The sequence below is a fragment of the Schistocerca gregaria genome, chromosome 5 (genome assembly GCF_023897955.1).
Source record: "Schistocerca gregaria isolate iqSchGreg1 chromosome 5, iqSchGreg1.2, whole genome shotgun sequence".
NCBI classification, from domain to species: domain Eukaryota; kingdom Metazoa; phylum Arthropoda; class Insecta; order Orthoptera; family Acrididae; genus Schistocerca; species Schistocerca gregaria.
The window spans coordinates 455,636,837-455,653,630 of record NC_064924.1 but is presented as its reverse complement, the minus strand read 5'-3'; the positions used below and the strand labels follow the sequence as shown (position 1 = coordinate 455,653,630).

General features: G+C 43.8%; 1 protein-coding gene and 1 non-coding gene across 3 annotated transcripts in view; one reads left to right on the top strand and one right to left on the bottom strand.

Annotated features, from left to right (window-relative positions):
- The window catches only part of LOC126271900 (uncharacterized), a 752,940-nt gene that overhangs the window by 649,577 nt on the left and 86,569 nt on the right, over window positions 1-16,794 (top strand). The window lies entirely within an intron of this gene.
- Trnat-ugu (transfer RNA threonine (anticodon UGU)) lies at window positions 7,483-7,557 on the bottom strand. The gene has a single exon. It is a non-coding gene; the product is annotated as a tRNA-Thr (tRNA).

The following is a 16,794-nucleotide window of genomic DNA, read 5'->3' as shown; positions in this document are numbered from 1 at the left end:
TCCTACGGTCATGGCGTGCATCCGTGCGTCGCTGCGGTCCGGTCCGAGGTCGACGGGCACGTGCACCTTCCGCCGACCACTGGCGACAACATCGATGTACTGTGGTGACCTCACGCTCCACGTGTTGAGCAATTCGGCGGTACGTCCACCCGGCCTCCCGCATGCCTACTATACGCCCTCGCTCAAAGTTCTTCAACTGCACATACGGTTCACGTCCACGCTGTCGCGGCATGCTACCATTGTTAAAGACTGCGATGGAGCTCCGTATGCCACGGCAAACTGGCTGACACTGACGGCGGCGGTGCACAAATGCTGCGCAGCTAGCGCCATTCGACGGCCAACACCGCGGTTCCTGGTGTGACCGCTGTGCCGTGCGTGTGATCATTGCTTGTACAGCCCTCTCGCAGTGTCCGGAGCAAGTATGGTGGGTCTGACACATCGGTGTCAATGTATTCTTTTTTCCATTTCCAGGAGTGTATTTGCAATCGTGGAGACATTGGAGCAAACGTGATACGTTCGACAGAATTATTTCTCTTGATATCTGTAAGTGCTCTTTGTACGATTCAGCAGATTTACTCAGGCATCAAATGGGCACAGGCAAGTAGAATTCCTGTGGATAGCACGACACTTTATAATGCAGGAGATTTAGCAAGCTAACTGGGCAATATAGTGTGCTTGCAACAAACGCAGTGCAACTGGGGCAGAGGAAACACATGATTCAAAATGTGCATAACTTGTTTAATTTGGAAGATATAATATACAACCTTCGTCGATGGTGTTAAAGACGGGATCGAAAGTACCTATCTAGGTCGGTAAGAGAAACATGCGTTTCTCCCCCTAACGTACCAAGTAAAATTGTCGTCATCTCTGAGGCTGGTTTAAACATCTCGGTGTTTGACTAACTTTTAGCCTATTGAAAGTGGTATGCCATGCTTTCCTACACCATTTTAACTAATCTACCCAAGGGCGAGCAACAGTTTAACGTGGACTCCGAACCAGCATTTTACACATTAACAAATCATTGCGTCTATTGAGGTTTCAGCCCTTTGGATTTATGGTCTGTCACTTAATTACTATATCACCACACTACGCCCTAAGCTCTAAGATACTATCCCTTCCAAAAACGTGCGTTACCACTTCTTTACCTTTCGCCAAATGCACTTCCCCTGGGTTCTATTACCACGAGGGTGAAAAGTAATGTATTGCTTGGAGGACAAGCGTCTAAAGATAAAAGGCAACGAACTATGGCAAGTTAAGGCAACAGGCATTCCTTGATGAAAACTTAACTACTTAAATTAGAAGAACTACCTTTAACATGATTTAAAAAGGGTTGTTGCCCAATGCCACATGGCCACGTCCTCTCGTGGGAGGAAGTATCCGTTTATGGTATTTGTAGAGTGCCATATTTTATAGGCTATCTTGTATTAACTGTGTCTTGTGTCCAGGAAAAAGAAAAAAATTATGATATGACTGGAGACATGAGTTTCATTTTATGCAGCGAAAATTTGTCTCCACATATTTTAATGTTGTGTGCGTCTTGAGGCCAGGTTGCATAAGATTATCAGAGGCTGAGAAACGCATTATGTCCATGACACTAATGCATTCAAAAGTTATCCACCTGTAAATGGTGCTATGACAAGTGGATAAATGAGTGGCTAACGTAGAATATGTTTTATTTATTTAGTCTTACCAGATTAGACTCTACTGGCCCTCTCTCACACCGGATGTTTTACACATAAAAATCTTTTCACATTACAGTTTATTTGGAAATGAAGATTCCATTAGAGATAGAATAATAATAATAATAATAATAATAATAATAATAATAATAATAATAATAATAATGATGATGATGAAAGTGGGAAAAGCAATGGATAAGGACAGTAACAGAGGTGATATGATATGATATCGCGAGTTCTAAGAGAGTAATTCAGATAGATTTCCCCAGCTAGGGACTTCCGGAAGTGGGAGAGATTTAGTGGGAAAGGAGAGATCTTGACTGTAATAGAGTAAATGGCGCACAGATAAATTAAGCACGATTCTGAGTATTAAGGAGTTCATCGCTGGAGCTGCATAATTATTAGAGACTAGAGGTTACCGGTAAAATTATAGATATCCAATTAATAAGTAGTGATGGTTCAAATGGCTCTGAGCACTATGGGACTCAACTGCTGTGGTCATAAGTCCCCTAGAACTTAGAACTACTTAAACCTAAATAACCTAAGGACATCACACACATCCATGCCCGAGGCAGGATTCGAACCTGCGACCGTAGCAGTCGCACGGTTCCGGACTGCGCGCCTAGAACCGCGAGACCACCGCGGCCGGCAAAGAGTAGTGACTATTGACCGTTTCCTCTTATGGTACCAGCAGATCGAAGTTCACCTGTCAAGTCAATGTTGTTATACTGCTCTATGAAGTCCTGTCTTGAAATTTACAGAGTCATGCGTGATTCTTGAAAATCTCTTGCAGTGTAACCATGGGTTTTCAGCTGTCGAGTAAAGTTCATGACACTTGTGGGTAGACGAATCCCCACTTCGAGGTTGATCAAACGTGTAGAAACTGAAAGAGACAAATCGTGATTTATAGCGTATGTCGAAGTCCTGAACAGACAAATTTATTTATCGCTTGATATATTACCAAACATGTGGGCTTGCAGTGTCAAATAGAATGCGGATGTATCTCAGATTTTCGTTTGAGTGGCTCCTTACAACAGCTTCTCAAAGATATTTGTGTGTGTTGCCGCACCGCACGTCGGTCGTGGGTACAGTCAAATTCACAATGTCGCCCTGTTTGCCACACGAAGCAGTGTCCAAGCGTTGCTACGCTTTCCGCTTGCGCTCGCTCTTGAACTCAGTGGGCCTTGAGGATAACGAGCAAACAGGTTTTTTTTTTATCTCTGTAACATTGCGAGGCGCACACGTTTCGCCTGCGGCCGCGGAACTGTGAACGTCACGTATTCTGACGCTTCTATTCTCTTCTTGCCAGCGATTGATGATCGACATTTTGGCTTTCCGGTAACCAAAGTTATTCAGCATCGCCTTTGATGTAGCGATCGCGTGGCATTCCAGTCGTGCACGTTGCCCACGAATTGTAGTAGTCTGTAAAGTCCGGTTAATCCTCTGGTTGAAGCAGCCAATGTGACAGAAAAAAGTTTTAAGATTGGTTCGATTATGATCGTATAAAAAACAGACGCAAATGTGATTCGATACATCTACACCTACGTCTACGAGTTGGAGAAAAACAAGCTGATAAAGCCAGAACTGGGGTAGGGGAAGTCGATTCGAGTAGAATATTTAGGACAACCATAGGTTAAACAAGTACGGCTGCGGACCTGTAGCCATAAAATGACAGCCAGCCAATTGGCGACGGAAGTCAGTGCCTGTGGAGAGGCGGTCGCAAAAAAATTTGAGGCTGCGATAAAACTGGCCAAAAAATGACGCACATCACCCTAAAATTATTTAGACCCTTACATCACACAACTTAACCATCATCATATTACATGATAAGTCGCATATACCATTAAAACAATGATCATAATTAAAAATGTTAATGTATTACAAAGTTTAATGTCCGTTTATTTGGAGCATTAGGATGAGCATGCTTTTCTTTTGTAAGATGTCTCACTGAGCAAATCAACCAGTAATTGACCATCATTGAAGGGTTCCTTGTTATCAGTATCCCGTGCAAAGAGTATCTTGATGTATATAAGCAGACTAAAGCGAAGAATGAAAATTCGTACCAAGCCCGGGATTCGAATACTGGTGTCCTGCTCACGTGGCAAATATGCAAACCATTGCCTCCGTCCTCAATCGAAATTCCCATTCATGCCACAGCCCGCTTGGTATTCCCCCTAAACTCGAAGACCATTGCGAAGGCTCTCAAACTGTAATGGAACAGCACCTCAGCATCTAACAGAACGGGGTATCCTGCCTGAAACCCAGCCGTAGTAGCATTAATAAAATGAAATTCCAGGGACCTTTTCAAGTCTCAAACAGCTCTAAGGTATATATGCAGACTGCAATGACTAATAAAAATTTGTACCCAAGCCAGGAATCGAACCTATGTGCCCGCATCTCGTGGTCGTGCGGTAGCGTTCTCGCTTCCCACGCCGGGTTCCCGGGTTCGATTCCCGGTGGGGTCAGGGATTTTCTCTGCCTCGTGATGGCTGGGTGTTGTGTGCTGTCCTTAGGTTAGTTAGGTTTAAGTAGTTCTAAGTTCTATGGGATTGATGACCTCAGATGTTAAGTCCCATAGTGCTCAGAGCCATTTTCGAACCCATGCCTCCTGCTCAGTAGGCACAGCGGTTTGCACAACTGCATGGGCTTCCATAGCACGCTTCACTTCTCAATCCAAATTCCCAAAGTCTACATATACGGGGAGAATCATCTAAAACTTGCACGCAGATATTTCGATAATGGAAGGCGCTATTGATATGCGGATTTCACAGATTGGAATGGTGGGTACAGGTCCCACCCGCGCACCCCAAACATAAATTGCTATGAGTTTCATATGTGTTTATTTTGAAAAGGTATAACCATTTCAGCGGAACAATTCCTGTTGACAGTATCACAATCAAAGTGATGTTTGTTGCAGGAGTCTAGTGCAAGTACTTTACGAGATATCGTAGTTTGAACATTGTAAACATCGATAGTCGTTTGTTCCATGTTGAAGCACAAACGAACGTGACTTTTACATGGGTGCGTAGGTGTAGCCTACACAGATGTTAATCAGCCTCCGGAAGTTTCGTATTGTTAAATGGGGCATTACCTAGGTCAAACTAAATACAAACAAAGGTGAATGCAGTACCTCTAGAGCTCTAACACGCAGAGAACCAGTGGACTGTGCTAAAACCGACCACCATCCGCGTCAATACAAGCTTGCAGTCCGCCATACAACGACTGCTGCACACGTTCTAGCACTTCAGCGGAAATTTCAGCGCGGGCAGCAGTAATTAGCCGTTTCATATCATCCGTAATTGTTTGAAACAGTTAACGTCTATTGGGATATCCTTCAGGGTACACGCTATACGAACGAACGGTGCATTTCCTACATTCTCCATAAATCATAAGCTTGCCGCGTTATGAAATACCATCTCCCAAGCACTTCTTACTACATCCACTATCACATAATAAGTGACAGGACCGTCGCAATGCAATCTCAGTGTACACGCAACAGAATGCAAACAAACGTAACAGCTTCGCCTAGCGTATAAGCAGTAGGATGTAACGAACAGTTGTCGGTGTTTACAATGTTCACAATACGATAACTCGTAAGCTACTTGCACTAGCTTCGTGCAAAAAACGCCATTGACATTTTCATTTACACTCCATTTAGAATTTTACTCTCAATGGGTATTGTCGCATTTAAAAATTTGTAACTTTTGTAAAAAAACTGCACTTTTGCCAACCTCTCGAAATCTGTGTATCGGCTGCAAATACGTCCCCTTGCTCACAATTCAGTTCTCTGAAAACCGCGTATCGGTAGTGCCTTACATGTCCGAAATATTTGCGTTGCAAGTGTTTGAGGCTTGAAAAGGTCCTAGAAACATATAGTTTCATTTGATTAAAGAATATCTATGTGGAAGTAGTCATGTTCATCGCTAACAGCACCCAAATTTTGCGGGGAAAAATGTAGGTGCAAAACTAAAAAGCGTACTTTTCGTAACATTCTGCATCTCAGTATTTGTAGTTGTCCTGCAGTTTAGCCACTAATAATTCTCTTCTGTTGCCTAAAACGTCAAAAAGCCCAAGTACATAATTCTACATTTGTCAGTTTAGCAAGAAACGTTTCATCGATCAATAATTTTCTAAATTGTTAAGTGATAAAAACTGCTTCGTTTGACTTGGATTCACTGATGTTGGGCAAGACTTCATTCAACTGTTTGAAAGCTTCACCCTCTCTGGCAAGAGCTTGTGCAAAATTTCATCAGACCTCACTTAACAGGAAGAAAAGGCAACGTGGCTTTACTTGCCACAACTAATGGTTTGTTCTTAACAGTGTTCTTTTCTGCAATATTCCATTCCGTCACATTCTAGTGGTTTTTGATGTCTTAGCTGTTCTACAAACACACAAAACAATATTATAACAATCAAATAACTGCTTGCGTCTGCCTTGGCATTGCAAACAGCATAGCAAAGGTAAATAAAATAGGTCAAGAAAAAATCAGATGCCACAACTACTGAATTGCACAAAAGATGAAAACTGACTTTTAATCGCTGCAGCGAGGAACATGCAAAAACGTACGACCACCTTAATCCACAGATAACACCAACTCAAAACGTTCTGGCAAATTAAACTCATCTGTCTCCTAGTTTCTCTTTTTAAAATTGACACTTTGTAATACATTATGTAACTTTTGTATTATGAATAAATCAAGAAATAAATTAACGAAAATGACTGAAAGTGTAAAACAAAATTAAGTCATTTTAAATAAACCCGAAAATCTCGAAAACTTTACGTGATGGCACATTTCTAAGCGTGCATTGTGAGTCTACGACCAAACCTATGTCAAAGTTGATATACCACACACCAGATGCAAACTGGTTGTGCCCAGTATAATCGTTCGCTATGTGCCCTACATTTTCGAGACGGTGTGCCAGTCATTTCTTAGGCGCAACTTCGTACCAACCCTGGAGGCAGCAATTTCGAACATTTGCTATAAAAATGTGTTTTCAGCAAAATGTGTGTTTCAGATTTAATTTCTGTTTCATTTTTCAGTAATGTGTTAGTTCACACTTACTGATCTACTGTGCTTGTCAGAATAAAAATTTGTTTATGCTCTCTAAACATTAGCAAAAATTAAAGAGTATGAGTCTTACTTGTTAGATTTAATTTTTAATAACACTGCACCGTACAGTAGTACTTTTCGAATAACTTACCTGTAATACAACTTATTATCTTAAATGAATGGCCTTACTGTACTTTTAGCGTAGCGGATTTAAAAGTCTTGCTTTACGCAGTAAACTTCACAGAAAAATCGCGTCCAGCGCAAAGAATCGTGTACAGGAATTTAAAGTTTTCCTACCCTACTCGAACCTTTTATCACGCTGTTTTTCTCCATCCTGTATACTCCATGGGGCGCTGAGACCTTGCTGTCGTGCGCCCAATCAACCCTCTACTACTACTACTACTACTACTACTACTACTGTATACTCCGCAAGCCTCTTACAGCGTGTAGCGAAGGGTAAATCACATCAGAACTATCGATTTTCTTTCCTATTCCACTCGCGTATTGAGCGAGGTGGAGGTAGGGCCTTGGGGGCTACAAAGCGGCTGTGACGTTTTTGAACCGATCACGTCGTGATTTAACAGATTAGAACGAGAACTACAGAAATCATAGTGCTTCTGTAGCAACTTTTGAGATATTCTGTGTCTATCTCTGTGTTCTGCAAACCATTGTAAACTGAAACGATAATTAAATGGACACCCCAGCTGCAAACAGGCGCTGATGTACTTCAATAGGGACATGTTGAAAATGTGTGCCCCGACCGGGACTCGAACCCGGGATCTCCTGCTTACATGGCAGACGCTCTATCCAGCTGAGCCACCGAAGGCACAGAGGATAGCGCGACTGCAGGGACTTATCCCTTGCACGCTCCCCGTGAGACCCACATTCCCAACATGTCCACACCACTAGATTCGTAGTGCGTCTAAGAGATGTTTGCATTGTAAACTGAATGCGGGGAACACATTTCAATATACCGTACAGCAAGGTTTCTTCCAAACCTCTAGATGTACGGTTGCTTACTTGACATTGTCTAATGAACTTATCCAGAATATTGCGGTTTATTATAAGCAAATTCTCAAAGCCGCTAGAACTGTGAAAAGGAAACCAGCCAGACAAGTGTGATTCCCGTTGTAATGTTATTGACCAGTTCGGACACAGAGTCTGGAAGTGTTGTTTCCCACAATAATTGAAAATACATTATCTTGAGCTCCACTGCGTAGTCCAGTGGCTCTGGCTCTGACCACTATGGGACTCAACTGCTGTGGTCATCAGTCCCCTAGAACTTAGAACTACTTAAACCTAACTAACCTAAGGACATCACACACATCCATGCCCGAGGCAGGATTCGAACCTGCGACCGTAGCAGTCGCACGGTTCCGGACTGCGCGCCTAGAACCGCGAGGCCACCGCGGCCGGCCGCCGTAGTCCAGTGTAGAAAGTCCACAAGGGCACTCATTACAGATTACGCGATTGTTTACTATCAACCCATTGATTTAAAGAAATTGTCAATTTTATGTGTGTTTATTTCGTAAACAAAACAAACTGATTCATAAGACCTTAACAACAAGTCCTCTTGTGTCTGTAGCGGTTGTGTTTAAAAATATCTTCTTTGTTGGGTGAAGAAGTATTTCTTTAATATTATTGCTCGCCAAACTCAAGATCGGAACAAACAGATTTCAATTTTAAATGATGTTCCTCGAAGAATGCAAGTTTTTTGGCTTTGAATCGCTATTTCTAATCTATTGACCGAACTGAGTTTTCAGTACAGTGAGAATAGGGGTAACATCTAAAAACACCATAACTACCGTTCCCCTACAAAAATTGTAAAAAAAAGTTCCTGGTTGTTATTCGCTTGCATTTTTTGAATAATACTTGTTTATAATATTGTAATCTTCCTGTGACGCATGTTTATAAAGTAATTCATGTTTTAACGTGATACTCTTAATGAAATCACTATTAATAATAATGTACTCGTTCACTTTTATCCAAATGCCGGTGGCGAGATATTTTGACACCAGCCCCGTGTGCAATAGCACTATCATTCCCTTGCGAAACGTAATCAAAATAATACACTACAATCTCTGTTAATCACCATCTATCAGGTGTGAGTGACCAGAAGGTGCTTGCAACTAACCTATATTGTCACTACGAACTGCGAACTTCCTGTTTTCAATAACTGTGTACACAATTTGGTGTGTGCACAAAACTGAGATTGAGAGTGTTCACTGAATTCATTCAGAGATATCCATACGAATAAATTTATTTAGTATATTTGGTGTCACGAAAATCAGAAAATAACAAGAAAAGTTACGGTATTGTTAGAACAAAGTTGTGTGTAAACGAAAATTAGCAGAAATTTTACGTAAATTTAGGTTGTGAGCGAAAGACATGATCTACTCAGTCAGTAATCGACCTTGTACATGCAACTGATGTGTTATGCGGAACAGTCAGCAGACGACGAATTATATCACTCCGTGATTCCTCTGAACCTCATATCAAACTGTCTCTTTTTCTGCACTCCAAAATGACTCCATACTCATGAGTTGTCAGCGAACAGACCGTTCACGACATCAGAAAGTGCCATGTAGCTGGAAGGAACATACTTCATTCGAATATATTCACTTTCGCCCCAGCCAGGTAGGTGGAACGTACTTCATTGGAATACATTCACTTTCACCACAGCCGTTACACCTCTACCTGGCAGACCAATTGACACACTGGATTATTATTTGTATTATTTGGCAAGAGCTGGTGGCAAATCTATGGGCTTTTTACTTTATTTTCCCAAATCACTTCAGGTGAATGCGTATGCGTTACTCCCAACAAGCGCGAGACGAAACTTGTTTACTTCCACGATCTTGTCCGTCCTTCTTTGAGGCGTCTTGTTTTGCGAATGAGTCACATTTCCGCGATGAAATGGTGACGACATCGGTCATCGTTAGCAAGCGTAGTGTGTACTTACGGAAGAAAATACTGCAATGGGGGTTTTCAGTTAGCTTACTTCCTGGCAAGGAAGATGAAGGCAATCTTCCATATGTTGAATGTCAGTTCACAATTTACTCTGTATGTAGCTAAGGGACTTTTATACATTTTTGGAAAAAGTTTGACGATAAAACAGGTGTCGAAAACAGCAGCGAGATGGAGCTCTTCAGTCCACATATACAGCTACTACAGAAGTTTCGTTAAAAGTATAGTGTCTCGAGAGAGGTGCGTAAGCATGTAAGGTATGTACTCGGTTGATTATAAGATATTTAAAGCTACCTACCCCAGGTAGCTACCAAACAAAATTCGGGTTTATGGAATTCTATCGGTTATCTATAAATTTGGGCACGTGCAACATTGGCACGAACCGGGGAGGCAAAATTCTAGGCGGCAGATACCAATGGGCGCCTGTAACAAATATACTGTGACAAAAAACTGTAGCTCCCAGAAGGCATGGTCGGATGTCAAAGGAACATCGTGCAAGTACACACCATCGGCGGGTACAAAAATGATTAGAGTTTCAAATCTTTGTCACATGAAGAACGGTCGCCAAAATGAATTAGTGTTGTTCGTGTTTGTTTTTGTTAACAGATCGTGTAGGGTATACACGGAGGTGATAAAGTTGTGCGATTTATCCTAACATCGTGTCGAACTTCCTTTTGCACGGCTTAGTGCAGCGACTCAACAAGTCGTTGGAAATCCCTTGCAGATATTTGAACCATGCTAACTCTGCAAACGTCTATAATAACAAAACTGTTGCCAGAACAGGAATTATTGTGCACGAACTGACCTCTCGGTTACGTCCCAAAAATATTCGGTGGGATTCATGTCAGTCGATCTGGTTGGCCAAATCATTTGCCCAAATTGTCCAGAATGTTCTTCAACCCAGTCGCGAATAATTGTGGTTCAGTGACATAGCGCATTGTCATCTGTAAAAATTTCATTGTTGAATGGGTGCCAATAGTCTCCAAGTAGCCGAACATAACCATTTCCAGTCAATTATCGGTTCCGTTGTAGAGGGGACCTAGTACATTCGATGTAAGCACAGCCCAAATCATTATGGAGCCACCCAGCTTGCACAGTACCTTGTTGAAAAGTTGGTTCCATGGCTTGGTAGGGTCTGCGCCACACTCGAACGCTACCATTGGCTCTTACCAACCGAAATCGGAACTCATCTGACCAGGCCACAGTTTTCCAATAGTTTAGAGTCCAACCGATATGGTCAAACATTGGGATCTTTCCCTCTGATTCACATATCCGTTCCTCCCCAATCTGAGTCTGTTGTCGGCCGCGCGGGATTAGCCGAGCGGTCTCAGGCGCTGCAGTCATGGATTGTGCGGCTGATCCCGGCGGAGGTTCGAGTCCTCCCTCGGACATGGGTGTGTGTGTTTGTCCTTAGGATAATTTAGGTTAGGTAGTGTGTAAGCTTAGGGACTGATGACCTTAGCAGTTAAGTCCCATAACATTTCACACACCAATTTATTTATTATTTTTTTTCTTAGTGTCGTCGGCAGAATGGTGACCGTAATCTTCTTTTTTTAAAAAAATAAAATTCTTCTTTTTTTTATTCTTTTCAGTTGAAACGTAGCTATCGTCAGTTATAATGACACTTGTTATATACAACTGCATTCTGGACTCGCATTCGGGAGGACGACGGTTCAATCTAGTCTCCGGCCATCCTGATTTAGGTTTTCCGTGATTTCCCTAAATTCTTTCAGGCAAATGCCGGGATGGTTCCTTTCAAAGGGCGCGGCCGATTTCTTTCCCCGTCCTTCCCTAACCCGAGCTTGTGTTCCGTCTCTAATGACCTCGTTGTCGACGGGACGTTCAACACTAATCTCCTCCCTCCTCCTATACAACTGCATTACATACGCGGAAATTAAATGAATGGGCCCAGTGGGAATGAAGTTAACCTTCATCGTGAATCAGCGTATTAATGAAATCCCTATCAAAATCTCTACTTTCGAGTGTGAGATTAGCCTTCATATATCGATAGAAAAACGAAAGTTTGTGCCACGCACGGCCTAAATCAGTATTTCCTACTTTTGACGTGCAGTCGCCTTAAACACACGCCTGCAGGTTTGAAACTGGCTAGAAGGCGTGCTCAAATATTCTAATGTTAAAGGTGACTGCTCACGAAAAACAAAAACACGAGCTCAGTCCCGACTCGACACAAATTTCCAGTATCATTTGTTTCGTTAGCCTTTTTTGTCAAACGTCTAAATCCTATCATAAATAAATCCTATCATAAATAGCTGGAAGCGAAAAAAACAGTAAATCGGGAGACAAAACCGGCTGTGCTCGATTCTAACGCCACACCACGTCGGATATTGTAAGCAGGTCATTGGGCGGTGTCGTGTAGTTTGTGGTGACCTCTCTGGCTGCAGGGTGGTTTCGCGAGTATTTCCCTAGGAGAGCCGGCTATCGGCGGATGTGCCCGCGTGCAGCGGCAGGCGCCGCCTGTGCAGTACAACGTGAAAGCTGGGAGGGCAGTGTCCCGCTGACAGTGTTCCCCAGTGACCCACAAAGTCGCCGAAAGCGAAAGCGCAGAACCGGAACGGTGCGACCGCGGAGGCGCCTACTTCTGCTTCATCTGCGCCCGATTAATGTGGATTATCTTCACAGCGCTGCTTGCCGAGGTCTCGCGACCTCCTGCTAACGTAAAAATGACGATTGCTAAATGCAGGGAACGAGTAGGAAGTGTGGCGTCGTATTTCATAGCGCCGTGTCGACGAGTGCATTACGGTGTAAGTACTTCCGCGTTCTCGAAATACGAGTTCTCGGAATACGAGTGCGCGACAACACCAGGAAACACTGTAGAACACACGAATCGTTAGAGGCGCTCTCAGAGATTTCCGTGTAGATGTATCTAAAGTCAGATGTCATATTTATAGATTTCCGGAAAGCATCTGACACGGTGCCCCATTGCGGGCTGTTAACGAATTTACGAGTATGTAGGATAAGTTCACAGATATGTGAGTGGCACGAAGACTTCTTGAATAATAGAACCCAGTATGTTCTCCTCGACGGCGAGTGTACATCAGAGACAGGGGGTCAGGAAAGCCCCAAGGAAGTGTGATGGGACCGCCGCTGTTCTCTACATACACAAATCATTTCTCTGACAGGGTAGACAGCAATCTGCGGTTGTTTGCTGGTGGTGCCGTGGTGTGCGGTAAGGTGTCGAAGTTGAGTGACTGTAGAAAGATACAACACGACTTATACAAAATTTACAGTTGGTGTAATGAATGGCAGCTAGCCCTAAATGTGGAAAAATCTAAGTCAATACGGATAAGTAGAAAGATCAAACCTGTAATGTTCGAATATTACTAATGTCCTGCTTTACCCTGTCAAATCGTTTTAGTATCTGGGCATAACGTTGCAAAGTGATCTGAGGTGGAACGAAAATGTGAGAACTGTGGTAGGAAAGGCAAAAGGCCGTCTTCGGTTTATTGACAGAATTTTAGGAAACAGTGGTTCAACTGTAAAGGAGACCACATATAGAACTCTGGTGCGGCCTGTTCTTGAGTACTGCTCGAGTGTTTGGGATCAGAACCACGTCGGATTGAAGGAAGACATCGAAGCAATTCAGAGGTGGGCTGCTAGATTTGTTACTGATATGTTCGAACGACACGTAAGTGTTACGTAGATGGTTCGGGAACGCAAATGGGAATCCTTGGAGGGAAGGCGACATTCTTTTCGAGAAACACTTTTGAGAAAATTTAGAGAACCGGCATTTGAAGCCTATTGCCGAACGATTCTGCTGTCGCCAACATACGTCGCTCTTAAGGACCACGAAGATAAGATACGAGAAGTTAGTGCTCATACGGAGGAATACAGACAGTCGTTTTCCCATCGCTCTCTTTGCGGGTGGAACAGGAAAGGAAATGGTTAGTAGTGGTACAGAGTACCCTCTGTCACACACAGCCCGGTGGCTTGCGGAGTATCGATGGAGATATAGATGTAGGCGATTTATGTACCCTCTGTGTGTGAAATTACGATCATCATCTTATATTCTGATTCTTCTGTTGTGGCCGAAATCAGACTACATTCACTAGCCAACTTCGAAACTGCTCCGAGTCATGTGCCACCGCAAAGGAAAAAATAATCACATGGACATAGTTTACGTGACTACAGAGGATATTGAACAGTAGTACTGATTGGTAGAAATCATGCCCACGCCCAACGTAGCAAAATTTCTACACTAAGATGATCACATATAAAACTGGATGTGTCTATAAATCCTGCTTTCAGTCACAGAAATAATTTAATTTTAAATTCTTCACTATGAGTTTCCGGGCACCATGGATCCATTTGCAAGTGCTGTGGCTCTTACAATGTCTATGCTGTCTCTGTATGTGGTTAACAAAAACAGAGTACCGATATAAATAAAGAATAGCAGCATAGAAACTGATTATTGTTACCACTGCGACAACGTTAAAGTTGAGAAACCAAGGAAATGTAACAATAAAGTGAAGACACAGAAGAACGCCACACAAAGTAAGCATTACATGTCAACAAACTAGAGAAAAGACTATGTGCAGAGATGATATAAAGCTACTTGCTACGGTTATAGAGCGAGACTGGTTATTAGGTATGTTCACATACCTTGTCTTTGAAATGAACTGCAAAGTATATACCCTAATATGTGGCAGTTTATACCTTTAAATGAAGAAAGCAGTTTTATGATAACATCTTTGTCCACAGACTTGTATCTTTGGTTTGTCGCTAATTTTATAACGTGTTTTCATTTGGTGATTACAGTTTTGCTGTCTTTCATTGTGCCTTTTTCTGTGTTTCTGGCAATATTTTACATTGCCACATCGGTTTTCACATTGGTAAGAAATCCTTCCATCTTTAACATTAATATACACTCCTGGAAATTGAAATAAGAACACCGTGAATTCGTTGTCCCAGGAAGGGGAAACTTTATTGACACATTCCTGGGGTCAGATACATCACATGATCACACTGACAGAACCACAGGCACATAGACACAGGCAACATAGCATGCACAATGTCGGCACTAGTACAGTGTATATCCACCTTTCGCAGCAATGCAGGCTGCTATTCTACCATGGAGACGATCGTAGAGATGCTGGAAGTAGTCCTGTGGAACGGCTTGCCATGCCATTTCCACCTGGCGCCTCAGTTGGACCAGCGTTCGTGCTGGACGTGCAGACCGCGTGAGACGACGCTTCATCCAGTCCCAAACATGCTCAATGGGGGACAGATCCGGAGATCTTGCTGGCCAGGGTAGTTGACTTACACCTTCTAGAGCACGTTGGGTGGCACGGGATACATGCGGACGTGCATTGTCCTGTTGGAACAGCAAGTTCCCTTGCCGGTCTAGGAATGGTAGAACGATGGGTTCGATGACGGTTTGGATGTACCGTGCACTATTCAGTGTCCCCTCGACACGACGATCACCAGAGGTGTACGGCCAGTGTAGGAGATCGCTCCCCACACCATGATGCCGGGTGTTGGCCCTGTGTGCCTCGGTCGTATGCAGTCCTGATTGTGGCGCTCACCTGCACGGCGCCAAACACGCATACGACTATCATTGGCACCAAGGCAGAAGCGACTCTCATCGCTGAAGACGACACGTCTCCATTCGTCCCTCCATTCACGCCTGTCGCGACACCACTGGAGGCGGGCTACACGATGTTGGGGCGTGAGCGGAAGACGGCCTAACGGTGTGCGGGACCGTAGCCCAGCTTCATGGAGACGGTTGCGAATGGTCCTCGCCGATACCCCAGGAGCAACAGTGTCCCTAATTTGATGGGAAGTGGTGGTGCGGTCCCCTACGGCACTGCATAGGATCCTACGGTCTTGGCGTGCATCCGTGCGTCGCTGCGGTCCGGTCCCAGGTCGACGGGCACGTGCACCTTCCGCCGACCACTGGCGACAACATCGATGTACTGTGGAGACCTCACGCCCCACGTGTTGAGCAATTCGGCGGTACGTCCACCCGGCCTCCCGCATGCCCACTATACGCCCTCGCTCAAAGTCCGTCAACTGCACATACGGTTCACGTCCACGCTGTCGCGGCATGCTACCAGTGTTAAAGACTGCGATGGAGCTCCGTATGCCACGGCAAACTGGCTGACATTGACGGCGGCGATGCACAAATGCTGCGCAGCTAGCGCCATTCGACGGCCAACACCGCGGTTCCTGGTGTGTCCGCTGTGCCGTGCGTGTGATCATTGCTTGTAAAGCCCTCTCGCAGTGTCCGGAGCAAGTATGGTGGATCTGACACACCGGTGTCAATGTGTTCTTTTTTCCATTTCCAGGAGTGTATTTGTATATTAAAATAAGCCACATAGAAAGAAGAACCAAAGCTCGGTAAGATGGATCCGTGCGGTCCAAAATGTCGTAGTGCAGAATTTGAATTTATATGTGAAAGCGGAATTTATACGTATATTCATTTGAATTACGTCGGGATTGTTTAAATCGTAATAGCTAATGTTAAAATTATCGCATACAATCGGATATATAAAGCTCGAAAAATTAAAAAAATCCCTTTAATTTTTTATCAAACCTCGTATGTCTGAATGAAAATGGGGTCCAACGACATCATGTATAGTTCATAATCGTATTTTGCGCGTTTCGTCGCTTTGTCGTGAGTCCTGATTGATATTTTTCGTACACGCTGCGTGGACTCTGTTGAAGGCTGCAGCCGCGAGATCGGTCTCTTCGGATTGGGGAAGGACGGGGAAGGAAGTCGGCCGTGCCTTTTCAAAGGAACTATCCCCGCATTTGCCTGGAGCAATTTAGGAAATCACGGAAAACCTAAATCAGGATGGCCGGACGCGGGATTGACCCGTCGTCCTCCCGAATGCGAGTCCAGTGTGCTAACCACTGCGCCACATCGCTCGATACTGCTGTGTGTGTTCGAGCTTCTGTCTGGTGTGTGGAACGTAATCTCCGTCAGACCACCACAACTAACTCAGATTTAGCTGATCTACAAATGCAGAACACACACACATACTTGGTTCCAGTGTAGCTCTGGGCCTGATAATATTTCTTCCTGCTGGTGCGCTTAAAAACTATGGAACGGCGCTGCTATGGACCAAAGTTTGGCT